General features: G+C 41.6%; 2 pseudogenes; one reads left to right on the top strand and one right to left on the bottom strand.

The window, feature by feature from the left end:
• Positions 1-13,353: 13,353 nt before the first annotated feature.
• Positions 13,354-14,303, bottom strand: LOC119624469 (succinyl-CoA:3-ketoacid coenzyme A transferase 1, mitochondrial pseudogene; annotated as a pseudogene).
• A 55-nt stretch (positions 14,304-14,358) lies between these two features.
• LOC103242120 (succinyl-CoA:3-ketoacid coenzyme A transferase 1, mitochondrial pseudogene) lies at positions 14,359-15,659 on the top strand (annotated as a pseudogene).
• Positions 15,660-15,865: the final 206 nt, after the last annotated feature.

Genomic DNA, 15,865 nt, shown 5'->3' on the forward strand with positions numbered 1-15,865 from the left:
GGACAGCCCTGGTGATAAAATCGAGAAATTTAGGAGCCCTCCACTGGGTTTTCACATACTCTCCCATAATCATGAGAAATAGGACTTTATCAGCATTTGTCCCAGGGTGCTAATTAAATATGCTAAGAGTAAGATTCTCATATCTGGCATCTTGTAGCTAAAAAGAAATCTGCTCACTGCAAAAGAGAGTACTCCGCTTAGTTGAGAAGCTATTACACAAAGACAACTCATTCAAACATTCTTATTATAGAGAATTCAGCATAGGTTGGTTCTAAGGCAGTCAGAGGTGAGGATGGAAACCTCCCAAAGAATCAGAAAGACCTTAAAATGAGGGAACTTCTTTAAGCCTGTCCTGCTGCTATGGTGGTTGGCAATTCATCAATGCAGGATTCCAGATTCAACTCATTAAATACATGATGTTGGTAAATTACTTACCTTCCCACAAGGAAAATAGGTACCTTGGGTGTCTTTTTTTTTTTTATATTATGGCATAATACATGTTCACTTAATAAATTTAAACAATGTATAGAACATGGAAAAACAGTAAAGTTCACTTGGACTCTCACTACCCAAAGAGAACAGACATTAACATTTTGTTAGGCAAGTGAACTAACATGTTTTTGTCTGCCTATCTTCATCCATAAAATGGGAACAAATAACAGTCTTCCTCAGAAGTGATAGAGGAAATGCTTGAGATAAATCAGGTAAAGCACTAAGCACAGGGCATATCTAATAAGGCTCTCCTATGCTAGTGTTACTACTGTCCCAGTTTGCCAGGGGCTCTCTTGGTTTTAGTACTGAGAGCCCTACATCCTGAGATACTGGGATGGTTGGCATAACCCCACAGGAAGGATAACAGTGAAGTATCATGTTCACCGGAGCACAGACAGTGCTGGGTAGTACATGAATGCTCTTTTAACAACAGGGAGTCATCATATGATTTGCCTTAGATTCATTGTCCTTGTCTGACACAGGCCTGCTTGGTCCAGCTTGCACTGAATAGGGAAGTCTCAAAGCCAGTGCTCCAGCCTCAGAAAGGCATTATCCTGTACAGCAGCATCATTCATCCAGAACAGTGTTCTGTTTCTAGCAAACTGCACTTCAGTTCTGCCCATCGATGTCTCCAAGTTGAAGGAAGGAGCAGGAGCACTGGACTCCTCTGAACTACTGGTCTCTCTTAAAAAACAGAAAAGAAATCAAGCACTTAGATGGAGCCCCCTGTGAACTGCAGGCTCCCAACTGCTTGCCCAGCCAAATAATATCGATCTTCTGGCTCCATTTCATTTTAGTCCTTTAACTGCTCACATCTCTGGATGGCATTGGCACAGCAAGACACAAGTTCCATCATCATGGTGTCAATTCTGCCTTCAAAACTCAGCTTTGTTCCAACTCTGTCAGGGTTAGAAGCAGCACAGGCTGTAATGGTATTTTCTTAGCCACCCCCTCAGTCTGCTGATCTTTGTTCAGCTAGGGGAATGCTCATTTTTAGTGAGTCAGATGACTCCCTTTCTGCGCCCTTCGTTCAATGGATCCCTCATTTTGGACATGCTGATAAATGTTCAAATTAAATTTCCTTTGGCTACAACTTGTCCCAACCTTTCTTGTTATCATCTCAGCCCTTCTATCATCTAAACAAGGACCTGCCAACTTATTGTGTGTTAATGCCCTTCATCTCCCTTTCTCCCCACATTATTTTTCACTTGGTTTCTCTCAATTACTCTTCTCTGTGCTCTCCTGGAGATCCTTAATTATCTTGACTCTACTGCATTTAAACCTTTGGACTAACAAGTGCTCTGAGCCGTTTTCTTTCTCCTGGGAAACCAACTGGAAAGTCATCCAGACATGCTGACCCAGCCACATTTCAAATTAGCGCCAGAGAAGCTGTGAAGGAGCCTCCAATCTCTAAGGATCCCTAGAGATTCAACTGAGTATCCCTGAATTTGAGAAACACACACACACATCCACATCCACATGCACATACACACACACTTCCACAGCCTAAAGGTCCAGGTGACATAACATTAACAACAACCATAAAAATATCTCTACCCTTGACACCATCTGATGTAAAACTTCAGCCTCTGACGAAGACCCCAACCCCCATAAGCATTTATGGGAGTTTATGTATATGTACACATGCAAATCTAGTCAAGAACTATGTGTCTTTTCTGGGCACACTGCTACCACACTGCCTCTGCTGTCTTCTCTCAGGCTACTATAGTTTCCTACCTGATGCCATTACTCACTCTCTGGAACAGCCAAAACTGCAAAGTGGTCTGTGGCACCAAGGGGTGGGATAACCAGCACAGCACTGCCAGACCCCTTCAATTGAGTATAATATAAAGTGGAGACAGTAGTAATGAAATAGATTGCAGGATGTCGTCTCTTCTACAGCTCAGCTACAATTCCATGGAATTGGGCTGGGCATAGATCAGAGGGAATGGTACCACATTACATGCAGAATCATACCTGCTCTTGCCCCACCTCCATCACCAAAGCCACGTAAATAGTCCGAGCCCTTCATGCACACATATTTCTCCCTTTAAGATACTTTCCTACCCAAAGTGGCTCCCCACACAAATAGACCTCCACAAACTGCTATCATGTTCCATTCACTCACCCCTACCTTACCCACCCAAGATCCCAGATCTCCAGGCATACCCAAATCCAAAAATGTGCAGACCATAAGTTCCACTGCATTTTCATACTTATATATTATTTTTAAGTGATTCATTTCAAGGTTGGAGCATAGTTCTAGACTCTGGGAATTCCAAAATGAAAGACATGCAGCATTAGTGCATTTCCTTGGATTGAATTTTTCTTCATCTGAGATTTGTCTCTCCAAAGTGCAGTATAGGTCCTATGAAGGTATAACAAGCCCAGGAGCTAGGATGTTATGCTACCCTGATCAATGTGGCTACTTTTGTGAGATTTCCCTGGAACAAGAGCTAATGTCCTGTCATAAGATCCAGGATCCCATAGGAAGAAATTGATCCTAATAGCATGCAGAATGAATACAATAAGGAAAATGGCTGAAACAAATGGATCTTGATACCATGTTAATAGCTTTTTTTGTAGAAGAAAATGAATTCAGGAGCAAAAAATAGAAATTAATGAAGGCACCCTAGGCAAAGTCCTCCACCTCCTCCTATCCTCCCCTCAAAGATGACCAATGGTACTGCTAAGAACTTTGGAAGATAGTGTACAATTTGAATAGGAGAAGCAGATTCAGAAGGCTCCACAGGCTATGAGCAGAGTCACTTCTCAAGGGAAGTGGTAAATTTCCACAGCCACTAGAGATCATTTGGCTGATATTTCAACACCAATGGTCTATGTCTTCAAAGAGTATTTATAGCTTTAATGGCATTAAGGTGACTGAACTCCCTGGGACTCCTGAACTTTTATTTGTTAGTAAAAAGTATTAATCATCTTGATGCCAGATTAGCCTATGGGGATTTTTTCCTTAGAAACTAATACCTTATCCTCAGTTATCTTCAGCTGCAGAGTCTCAGCCCCAGCAAGGCTAAATCAGCCTAAGTAGAACCGAGCACCTTTCAAGGGAGCAGCAAAGGTCACATGGGGATGGGAGGAATGTGTCATAAGCAGGATTTTTCTTCTTTTCCTTGTCTTGCATGTGCCCAAGGCAGAATCTGGGCCGCCCCCTTGAGATTTTCTAAGACTTGCAGATATCTAATACTATAAAATTAAAACAAGAGAGGGTCAAGATGGCAGACTAGAAGTAGCTGGTGTGTGCCGCTCTCACAGACAGAGTGGTGAGTAATCACTGATGCTACAAGTCAATTGTCTAAAAAGCCTCATAGGGATCCATCAAGGAAGTGAGGGGACACTAAGAACAGAGAACAGTGAAGCTTGGCAGCAGCACCTCTGGGATCAACATGGAGCCAGAAGGAGCTGGCTCCTTTTCATGGAGAAAAGGTGAATGAGTGAGAGCCCCTGGGGGATTCACACTTCCCACAGGGACCTGTACAATCCTGGAAATGAGAGAATCACCTCGGCCTCCTGGGTCTCTTGATTAATCCAAAGAGCCACCTGGAGTTTTTATAAAGGCAACACTCAAGTCCATAGGGGACCTCCCACAGGCCTTGGACCCTGGACCAGCTCAGTGCTAGCTGCCATAGCCATGATAGAGGCCACAGTCATGGTGTCTGGAAGCAGGAAGACTGGACCATTCCCCCTGTCAGACAAGGCTCAATGCCAGCTTCCAGCACAACAGCTCAGCTTCAGCCTGAACTCTGCCAGGGGACACAGCTCCATGTTCCCCCAGGAAGCACCTGAATGGTGGAACCGGAGACCTCACCCATCCTTGTTGCTCTTAGCTTGGTGGGACACACCAGCTGGGGTTTCCAGCACAAAGCCTTGCCTCTACGAAAATTCTGTGGGTGGGCACAGTCCCATGTTCCCCTGGGAAGCACTCAGAGAGTGGATCAGATGACTCCACCCACTCCTGCTACTCCTAGCTGAGTGGGACTTGCTGGCTTGGTTGGTGCCCAAGCAGGTGGGGGACCCTTCACTCTTAGAATACTGTGAGGGCTGAGATGCCTGAGTTCTCACAGGCCAGCAGGGGACTAGGACATGCCTCCCTGCACCGGGTATGTCTGGGAAAGGTATGGCCTGTCTGCCAACCACATCCCCTTCCTGAGGGAGCACTGTGACCCAGAACACCTAACAAAGAAAATGCTGGCATGAAAACAGTAATTGGAGGGGGTTCCTCCAAGGCCTCCAAGGCCCAGGAGCAGCACAGGTAAGGGAGTCAACTCTCTCCCCCATACCCATAGAGCACTACCACTAAAATGCATCAAAATGTAAAAGATCCATGGGCTAAGAGTCTATCTGCTGGCCACAACTCTTAACTTCAACCTACTCAATAACAGCCCAAACCACAACACCAAAATACTTTGCCAATATACAGCACCTGTGAAAACTAAAGGAGGGGCGGTTCCAAGACGGTCAAATAGGAACACCTCCAGTCTACAGCTCCCAGCATGAGCGATGCAAAAGACAGGTGATTTCTGCATTTCCAACTGAGGTACCGGGTTCATCTCACTGGAGCTTGTCAGACAGTGGGGGCAGGACAGTGGGTGCAGCCCACCAAGCATGAGCTGAAGCAGGGTGAGGCATCGCCTCACCTGGGAAGCACAAGGGGTCAGGGAATTCCCTTTCCTAGATGAGAAAAGCTGTGACAGACGGCACCTGGAAAATCGGGTCACTCCCACCCTAATACTGTGCTTTTCCAATGGTCTTAGCAAATGGCACACCAGGAGATTATATCCCGCGCCTGGCTCAGGGGGTCCCATGCCCACAGAGTCTCACTCATTGCGAGCATAGCAGTCTGAGATCAAACTGCAAGGCAGCAGTGAGGCTAGGGGAGGGGTGCCTGCCATTGCTGAGGTTTGAGTAGGTAAACAAAGCACAAGGAAGCTCGAACTGGGGAGCCCACTGCAGCTCAAGGAGGCCTGCCTGCCTCTGTAGACTCCACCTCTGGGGGCAGGGCATAGCCAACCAAAAGGCAGCAGAAACCTCTGTAGACTTAATTGTCCCAGTCTGACAGCTTTGAAGAGAGTAGTGGTTCTCCCAGCACGGAGTTTGAGATCTGAGAAAGGACAGACCGCCTCCTCAAGTGGGTCCCTGACTCCCGAGTAGCCTAACTGGGAGGCACCCCCCTAGTAGGGGCAGACTGACACCTCACACAGTTAGGTACCCTTCTGAGATGAAGCTTCCAGAGGAACGATCAGGCAGCAACATTTGCTGTTCAGCAATATTCGCTGTTCTGCAGCCTCTGCTGCTGATACCCAGGCAAACAGAGTCTGGAGTGGACCTCCAGCAAACTCCAACAGACCTGCAGCTGAGGGTCCTGACTTTTAGAAGGAAAACTAACAAACAGAAAGGACATCTACACCAAAACCTCATCTGTATGTCACCATGATCAAAGACCAAAGGTAGATAAAACCACAAAGATGGGGAAAAAAACAGAGTAGAAAAGCTGAAAATTCTAAAAATCAGAGCACCTCTCCCCCTCAAAAGGAGCGCAGCTCCTCGCCAGCAATGGAACAAAGCTGGATGGAGAATGACTTTGACAAGTTGAGAGAAGAAGGCTTCAGACAATCAAACTTCTCCGAGCTAAAGAAGGAAGTTCGAAACCATCACAAAGAAGATAAAAACCTTGAAAAAAGATTAGACGAATGGCTAACTAGAATAACCAGTGTAGAGAAGTACTTAAATGACCTGATGGAGCTGAAAACCATGGCACGAGAACTACATGATGAATGCACAAGCTTCAGTAGCCGATTCAATCAAGTGGAAGAAAGGGTATCAGTGATTGAAGATCAAATGAATGAAATGAAGCGGGAAGAGAAGTTCAGAGAAAAAAGAGTAAAAACAAATGAAGAAATATGGGACTATGTGAAAAGACCAAATCTATGTCTGATTGGTCTGCCTGAAAGTGATGGGGAAAATGGAACCAAGTTGGAAAACACTCTTCAGGATATTATCCAGGAGAACTTCCCCAACCTAGCAAGGCAGGCCAACATTCAAATTCAGGAAATACAGGGAATGCCACAAAGATACTCCTCGAGAAGAGCAACTCCAAGACACATAATTGTCAGATTCACCAAAGTTGAAATGAAGGAAAAAATGTTAACGGCAGCCAGAGAGAAAGGTCAGGTTTCCCATAAAGGGAAGCCCATTAGACTAACAGCAGATCTCTCAGCAGAAACTCTATAAGCCAGAAGAGAGGGGGGCCAAAAATCAATATTCTTAAAGAAAAGAATTTTCAACCCAGAATTTCATATCCAGCCAAACTAAGCTTCATAAGTGAAGGAGAAATAAAATCCTTTACAGACAAGCAAATGCTGAGAGCTTTTGTCACCACCAGACCTGCCTTACAAGAGCTCCTGAAGGAAGCACTAAACATGGAAAGGAACAACCGGTACAAGCCACTGCAAAAACATGCCAAATTGTAAAGACCATCAATGCTAGGAAGAAACTGCCTCAACTAACGAGCAAAATAACCAGCTAACATCATAATGACAAGATCAAATTCACACAAAACAATATTAAACTTAAATGTAAATGGGCTAAATTCTCCAATTAAAAGACACAGACTGGCAAAGTGGATAAAGAGTCAAGACGTATTAGTGTGCTGTATTCAGGAGACCCATCTTAGGTGCAGAGACACACATAGGCTCAAAATAAAGGGATGGAGGAAGATCTACCAAGCAAACGGAAAACAAAAAAATGCAGTAGTTGCAATCCTAGTCTCTGATAAAACAGACTTTAAACCAACAAAGATCAAAAGAGACAAAGAAGGCCATTACATAATGGTAAAGGGATCAATTCAACAAGAAGAGTTAACGATCCTAAATATATATGCACCCAATACAGGAGCACCCAGATTCATAAAGCAAGTCTTAGAGACCTACAAAGAGACTTAGACTCCCATACAATAATAATGGGAGACTTTAACACCCCACTGTCAACATTAGACAGATCTATGAGAGGGAAAGTTAACAAGGATATCCAGGAATTGAAATCACCACTGCACCAAGTGGACCTAATAGACATCTACAGAGCTCTCCACTCCAAGTCAACAGAACATACATTCTTCTCAGCACCACATTGCACTTATTCCAAAATTGACCACATATTTGGAAGTAAAGCACTCCTCAGCAAATATAAAAGAACAGAAATTATAACAAACTGTCTCTCAGACCACAGTGCATTCAAACTAGAACTCAGGATTAAGAAACTCACTCAATACTGCTCAACTACCTGGAAACAGAACAACCTGCTCCTCAATGACTACTGGGTACATAACGAAATGAAGGCAGAAATTGGTTTCAATTGTTCTTTGAAACCAATGGGAACAAAGACATAACATACCAGAATCTCTGGCACACATTTAAAGCAGGGTGTAGAGGGAAATTTATGGCACTAAATGTCCACAAGAGAAAGAAAGAAAGACCTAAAATTGACACCCTAACATCACAATTAAAAGAACTAGAGAAGCAAGAGCAAACACATTCAAAAGCTAGCAGAAGGCAAGAAATAACTAAGATCAGAGCAGAACTGAAGGAGATAGAGACACAAAAATCCCTTCAAAAAATCAATGAATCCGGGAGCTGGTTTTCCAAAAAGATCAACAAAATTAATAGACCACTAGCAAGACTAATACAGAAGAAAAGAGAGAAGAATCAAATAGACACAATAAAAAATGATAAAGGGGATATCACCACTGATCCCAGAGAAATACAAACTACCATGAGAGAATGCTATAAATACCTCTGTGCAAATAAACTAGAAAATCTAGAAGAAATGGATAAATTCCTGGACACATACACCCTCCCAAGACTAAACCAGGAAGAAGTTGAATCCCTGAATAGACCAATAACAGGCTCTGAAATTGAGGCAATAATTAATAGCCTACCAACCAAAAAAAGTCCACGACCAGACAGATTCACAGCCGAATTCTACCAGAGGTACAAGGAGGAGCCGGAACCCTTCCTTCTGAAACTATTTCAGTCAATAGAAAAAGAGGGAATGCTCCCTAACTCATTTTATGAGGCCAGCATCATCCTGATACCAAAGCCTGGCAGAGATACAACAAAAAAAGAGAATTTTAGACCAATATCCCTGATGAACATCGATGCAAAAATCCTCAATAAAATACTGGCAAACTGAATCCAGCAGCACATCAAAAAGCTTATCCACCATGATCAAGTGGGCTTCATCCCTGGGATGCAAGGCTGGTTCAACATATGCAAATCAATAAACATAATCCAGCATATAAACAGAACCAAAGACAAAAATCACATAATTGTCTCAATAGATGCAGAAAAGGCCTTTGACAAAATTCAACAACCCTTCATGCTAAAAACTCTCAATAAATTAGGTATTGATGGGATGTATCTCAATATAATAAGAGCTATCTATGACAAACCCACAGCCAATATCATACTGAATGGGCAAAAACTAGAAGCATTCTCTTTGAGGACTGGCACAAGACAGGGATGCCCTCTCTCACCACTCATATTAAACATAGAGTTGGAATTTCTGGCCAGGGCAATCAGGCAGGAGAAAGAAATAAAGGGTATTCAATTAGGAAAAGAGGAAGCCAAATTGTCCCTGTTAGCAGATGACATGATTTTACATTTAGAAAACCCCATCATCTCAGCCCAAAATCTCTTTAAGCTGATAAGCAACTTCAGCGAAGTCTCAGGATACAAAATCAACATGCAAAAATCACAAGCATTCTTATACACCAATAACAGACAAACAGAGAGCCAAATCATGAGTGAACTCCCATTCACAATTGCTTCAAAGAGAATAAAATACCTAGGAATCCAACTTACAAGGGATGTGAAGGACCTCTTCAAGGAGAACTACAAACCACTACTCAATGAAATAAAAGAGGACACAAACAAATGGAGAAGATTCCATGCTCATGGATAGGAAGAATCAATATCGTAAAAATGACCATACTGCCCAAGGTAATTTATAGATTCAATGCCATCCCCATCAAGCTACCAACGACTTTCATCAAGAATTGGAAAAAACTACTTTAAAGTTCATATGGAAGCAAAAAAGAGCCTGCATTGCCAAGTCAATCCTAAGTCAAAAGAACAAAGCTGAAGGAATCATGCTACCTTACTTCAAACTATACTACAAGGCTACAGTAACCATAACAGCATGGTACTGGTACCAAAAACGAGATATAGACCAATGGAACAGAACAGAGCCCTCAGAAATAATACCACACATCTACAACCATCTGATCTTTGACAAATATGACAAAAACAAGAAATGGGGAAAGGATTCCCTATTTAATAAATGGTGCTGGGAAAACTCACTAGCCATGTGTAGAAAGCTGAAAATGGATCCCTTCCTTACACCCTATATAAAAATTAATTCAAGATGGATTAAAGACTTAAATGTTAGACCTAAAACCATAAAAACCCTAGAAGAACACCTAGGCAATACCATTCAGGACATAGGCATGGGCAAGGACTTCATGTCTAAAACACCAAAAGCAATGGCAACAAAAGTCAAAATTGACAAATGAGATCTAATTAAACTAAAGAGCTTCTGCACACCAAAAGAAACTACCACCAGAGTGAACATGCAACCTACAGAATGCGAGAAAATTTTTGCAATCTACTCATCTGACAAAGGGCTAATATCCAGAATCTACAAAGAACTCAAACAAATTTACAAGAAAAAAACAACCCCATCAAAAAGTGGGCAAAGGATATGAACAGGCACTTCTCAAAAGAAGACATTTATGCAGCAAACAGACACATGAAAAAACGCTCATCATCACTGGACATCAGAGAAATGCAAATCAAAACCACCATGAGATACCATCTCACACCAGTTAGAATGGCAATCATTAAAAAGTCAGGAAACAACAGGTGTTGGAAAGGATGTGGAGAAATAGGAACACTTTTACACTGTTGGTGGGACTGTAAACTAGTTCAACCATTGTGGAAGACAGTGTGGCAATTCCTCAAGGATCTAGCACTAGAAATACCATTTGACCCAACCATCCCATTACTGGGTATAAACCCAAAGGATTATAAATCATGCTATTATCAAGACACATGCACACATATGTTTATTGCAGCACCATTCACAACAGCAAAGATTTGGAACCAACCCAAATGTCCACCAATAATAGACTGTATTAAGAAAATGTGGCACATATACACCATGGAATACTATGCAGCCATAAAAAGGATGAGTTCATGTCCTTTGTAGGGATATGGATGAAGCTGGAAACCATCATTCTCAGCAAACTATCGCAAGAACAGAAAACCAAACACCGCATGTTCTCACTCATAGGTGGGAACTGAACAATGAGAACACTTGGACACAGGAAGGGGAACATCACACAGTGGGGCCTGTTGTGGAGTGGGGGAAGGAGGGAGGGATAGCATTAGGAGATATACCTAATGTAAATGACGAGTTAAGGGGTGCAGCACACCAACATGGCACATGTATACATATGCAACAAACCTGCATGTTGTGCACATGTACCCTAGAACTTAAAAGTATAATAATAATAAAAATAAAAAATAAAGCTAAAGGAAAAAATCAACCACAAAAAAAAGATCTGCACAGAGTCTTGGCCTTCTGAAAGCCTCCAGAAACAAAGCTAACTGACTGTACTCAACTTACATAACAGTTAAAGAAACACTAGCACTTGCACATGAGAAAGAATCAGTGCAAGAGCTCTGGCAACTCAAAATGCCACTGTGTGCCCTTACCTACAAATGAACACACTAGTACCCCAGAAATGGTTCTTAACCAGATTGAGATAACTGAAATGACAGCAACAGAATTCAGAATATGAGTGGCAAGGAAGTTCATCAAGATCAAGGAGAAAGTTGAAACCCAATCCAAGGAATAAAAGGAAAGCAGTTAAACAACCTGGGAGCTGAAAAATGAAATAATAATTTTAAGAAAAACCAGAATAAACTTCTAGAACTGAAGAATTTACTTCAAAACTTTTATAACATAATCAGAAGCATAAACAGCAGAATTGACCAAGCTGAGGGAAAAATCTCAGAGCTTGAAGATTGGTTCTTTGAAGCAACTCGATCCAACAAAAACAAAGAAAAAATAATTTTAAAAAATGAACAAAACCTCTGAGAAATATAAGATTGTGTAATGAGACCAAATCTATGACTCATGAATATTTCTGAAAGAAAAAGAGAGAGAGTAACTTGGAAAACACATCTGAGAATATAGTGCATGAAAATTTCCCTAATCCAGCTAGAGAGAAGGGCATACAAATTCAAGAAATACAGAGAACTGCTGCAAAATATTATACAAGCCAACCACTCCCAAGGAATATAATTATTAGATTCACCACGGTGAATACAAAAGAAAAAATATTGAAGGCAGCTAGAGGAAAAGGTCAGGTCAACTAAAAAGGGAATCTCATCAGGCAAGCAGCAGACCTCTCAACAGAAACCTTACAAACTAGGAGAGATTGGGGGCATGTTTAAGCATTCTTAGAAAAATGAAATTCCAACCAAGAATCTCACATCCCACTAAGCTAAGTTTCTTGAGCAAAGGAGACATAAAATCCTTCTCAAACAAGCAAGCACTAAGGGAATTTGTTACCACCAGATCAGCCATACAAAAGGCCCTAAAAGGAATGGTAAACATGGACACAAAAGATTGAAACCTGCTACCACAAAAAAAAAAAAAAAAAAACCACACTCAAATGCATCACTCACAGGCAATATGAAGCAATTTTACAAGCAAGTCTACAAAACAAACAGCCAGCAATATGACAACAGAATCAAAATCTTGTATATTAACACTAACTCTGAATGTAAATTATCTAAACACCCATCTTAAAAGGCATAGAGTGGCAAGCTGTATAAAAAGACAAGAGCCAACTGTCTGATGTCTTCAAGAGACACATCTCACATGTAATGACACCCACGGGCTAGAAATAAAGGAATGGAGAAAGATCTAACATGCAAATAAACAACAACAAAAAAGCAAGAGTCACGATTCTAATATCAGATAAACAGAGTTTAAGCCAACAATAACCAAGAAAAACAAAGAAGGGCATTACATAATGGTAAAGGGTTTATTTCAACAAGAAAACTTTACTATCCTAATATATATGCACCTGACACTGGAGCACCCAGATTTATAATAACAAGTTTTTGACCTACAAAAAGATTCAGACAGCCACAAAATAACATAGGGGACTTCATCACCCAACTGACAGTGCCAAACAGATCATTGAGGCAGAAAACTAACAAAGATATTCTGAACTTAAACTTGACACTTGCCCAATTGGGCCTAATAGACATCTACAGAATATTCCATCCAACAACCATAGAGAATATATTCTTTTCATCTACACATGGAACACATTCTAAGATTGACCATATGCTTGGTCATAAGGCAAGTCGCAATAAATTCAAAAAAAATTAAGACATACTAAGCACACTCTTGGACCACAGTGCAAAAAAAAAAAAAAAAATACCAATAATATCTCTCAAAAGTATATAAGAACATGGAAAACAAACAATTTGCTTCTAAATAACTATTGGGTAAACAACAAAATTAGGGCAGAAATTAAAAAGTTCCTTGAAATCAATGAAAATAGAGATACAACTCACCAAAATCTTTGGAATGCAGCTAAAACAGTGTTAAGAGGAAAGTTTATAGTGCTAAATGCCTTCATGAAGAGGTTAGAAAGAGCTCAAATTAATGATATAACATTGCACCTTGAAGATCTAGGGGAAAAAAAAAGAATGATCCAACCCCAAAGATAGCAGAAGAAAAGAAATAACTAAAATCAGAGAATTGAATGAAATAGAGACCAAAAAGTCCATACAAAAGATTAATGAAACCAATAATTGTTTCTTCAAAGGAATAAACAAGACTGATAGATCACTAGCTAGATTAACAAAGAAAAGAAAAAGGATCCAAATAAGCTCAATCAGAAATAACAAAGATGACATTACAAATGATCCCACAGACATACAAAACACCCTCAGAGTCTACCATGAACACCTCTATGTACACAAATTAGACAATCTAGAAGAAACATACATTTCTGGAAACACACAACCTCCAAAGATTTAACCAGGAAGAAAGTAAAAACCTGAACAGACAAATAACATGTTCCAAAACTGAATCAGCAATTTTAAAAACCTACCCACCTTCTTGTACCAGGGTCCCATACCCTGTGGGGGTGTAAAATGCAGGAACTCCAGCCCCGCCTGCACGGATCCTCTCGGCAAGTGTGCCCTGTGGTGTCAGCTCCACTTCTAACTCACCAGATAAGTACTGTCGTTCAAACTCTGCATTTTCTCCCACATATGAAGAGATCATGCGTTTTATCTGCTTGGACCGAAGCAAAAGCCCCAAACCAAAATTGTCAACCCCTGCGTTGTTGCTGACTGCAGTTAGTCCTTTTTCTCCAGTTTTCAGTAAAGCACCTATAAGATTCTCTGGAATTCCACATAGCCCAAAACCACCAACCAAAACCGTTGCACCATCAGGAATGTCTTTTACAGCTTCTACTGGACCTGTATAAAACTTGGTATGGCGATGAGCACTGGTGGAAAAGGAACAAACACATCCCTTGTACCAGGCTCCCCTAGATCCGCGGGCAGAGGCGCAAAGCCGAAGCCCAGAGGAGAGGAGTTTGAGAGCCGCCATCTTCGGGCCGTGAGGCAGGAGGAGGCTACCGGGTGGAGCGCGCGTTTGAGTATCAGTGCGCGCTGTCCTGGGCGCCGCCGATTCACTGCGAAGGAAAGAGGGGCGGGCTGGAGCCTCCACAGCGCGGCTATGACGTCCTCCCGGCCTTTCGAGGAGGGTCGCCCATGAAATACAACAAAGATGGCAGTGTTGCCATTACCAGTAAGCCAAGAGAGGCGAGTGAGTTCAATGGTCAGCACTTTATTTTGGAGGAAGCAATTACAGGGGCTTTTGCTTTGGTGAAAACCTGGAAGGCGGACCGAGCAGGAAACGCGATTTTCAGGAAAAGTGCAAGGAATTTCAACTTGCCAACGTGCAAAGCTGCAGAAACCACAGTGGTAGAGGTTGAAGAAATTGTGGATATTGGAGCATTTGCTCCAGAAGACATCCATATTCCTCAGATTTATGTACATCGCCTTATAAAGGGAGAGAAATATGAGAAAAGAATTGAGCATTTATCAATCCGGAAAGAGGGAGATGAGGAAGCCGAATCTGCTAACCCTGGAGATGACGTAAGGGAACGAATCATCAAGAGGGCCGCTCTTGAGTTTGAGGATGGCATGTATGCTAATTTGGGCATAGGAATCCCTCTCCTGGCCAGCAACTTTATCAGCCCAAATATGACTGTTCGTCTTCAAAGTGAAAATGGAGTCCTGGGTTTGGGTCCATACCCATGACAACATGAAGCTAATGCAGATCTCATCAATGCAGGCAAGGAAACGGTTATTATTCTTCCAGGAGCCTCTTTTTTCTCCAGCGATGAATCATTTGCAATGATTAGAGGGAGACATGTGGATCTGACAATGCTAGGAGCGATGCAGGTTTCCAAATATGGTGACCTGGCTAACTGGATGATACCTGGGAAGATGGTGAAAGGAATGGGAGGTGCTATGGATTTAGTGTCCAGTGCCAAAACCAAAGTGGTGGTCACCATGGAGCATTCTGCAAAGGGAAATGCACATAAAATCATGGAGAAATGTACATTACCATTGACTGGAAAGCAATGTGTCAACCACATTATTACTGAAAAGGCTGTGTTTGATGTGGACAAGAAAAAAGGGCTGACTCTGATTGAGCTCTGGGAAGGCCTGACAGTGGATGACATACAGAAGAGTACTGGGTGTGATTTTGCAGTTTCACCAAAACTCATGCCAATGCAGCAGATCGCAAATCGAAACATGAGTATTTGTACCAGGCTGCATGTTTTTCATTTTAAACACATAGGATTTAATTGAAAGGACACCAATAATCATAATTGTGTATTTAACAGGTGGTTTTTGATTAGTTTTCTTCTAGGGTTTCAGACTTTATGCATCCATATAAACTGTTCTCTAGGCATGCTGTGACATTTTAATAAAAAGCAAAAGGAGCATTTATAATTATCTCATTTGTTAAGTGCCAAGAAGGTTGTCTTTATAATAGGTAATTATATTGAATGCATTTTCACTGAATATGGTATGTATGCTAAATTATATGAATCTTTCCCAAAGAAGGGCCCTATAAATTGATGTGGCTTTCCTCTTAACTATTAATTATTAATCCTGAAAGAAAGATAACATATTTGATTTTCTGGTTAGGAGAGTTGCTTTCATTTTTTTTTTTTTTCAACCTCCTC

This window comes from Chlorocebus sabaeus, chromosome 1 (genome assembly GCF_047675955.1).
Source record: "Chlorocebus sabaeus isolate Y175 chromosome 1, mChlSab1.0.hap1, whole genome shotgun sequence".
NCBI classification, from domain to species: domain Eukaryota; kingdom Metazoa; phylum Chordata; class Mammalia; order Primates; family Cercopithecidae; genus Chlorocebus; species Chlorocebus sabaeus.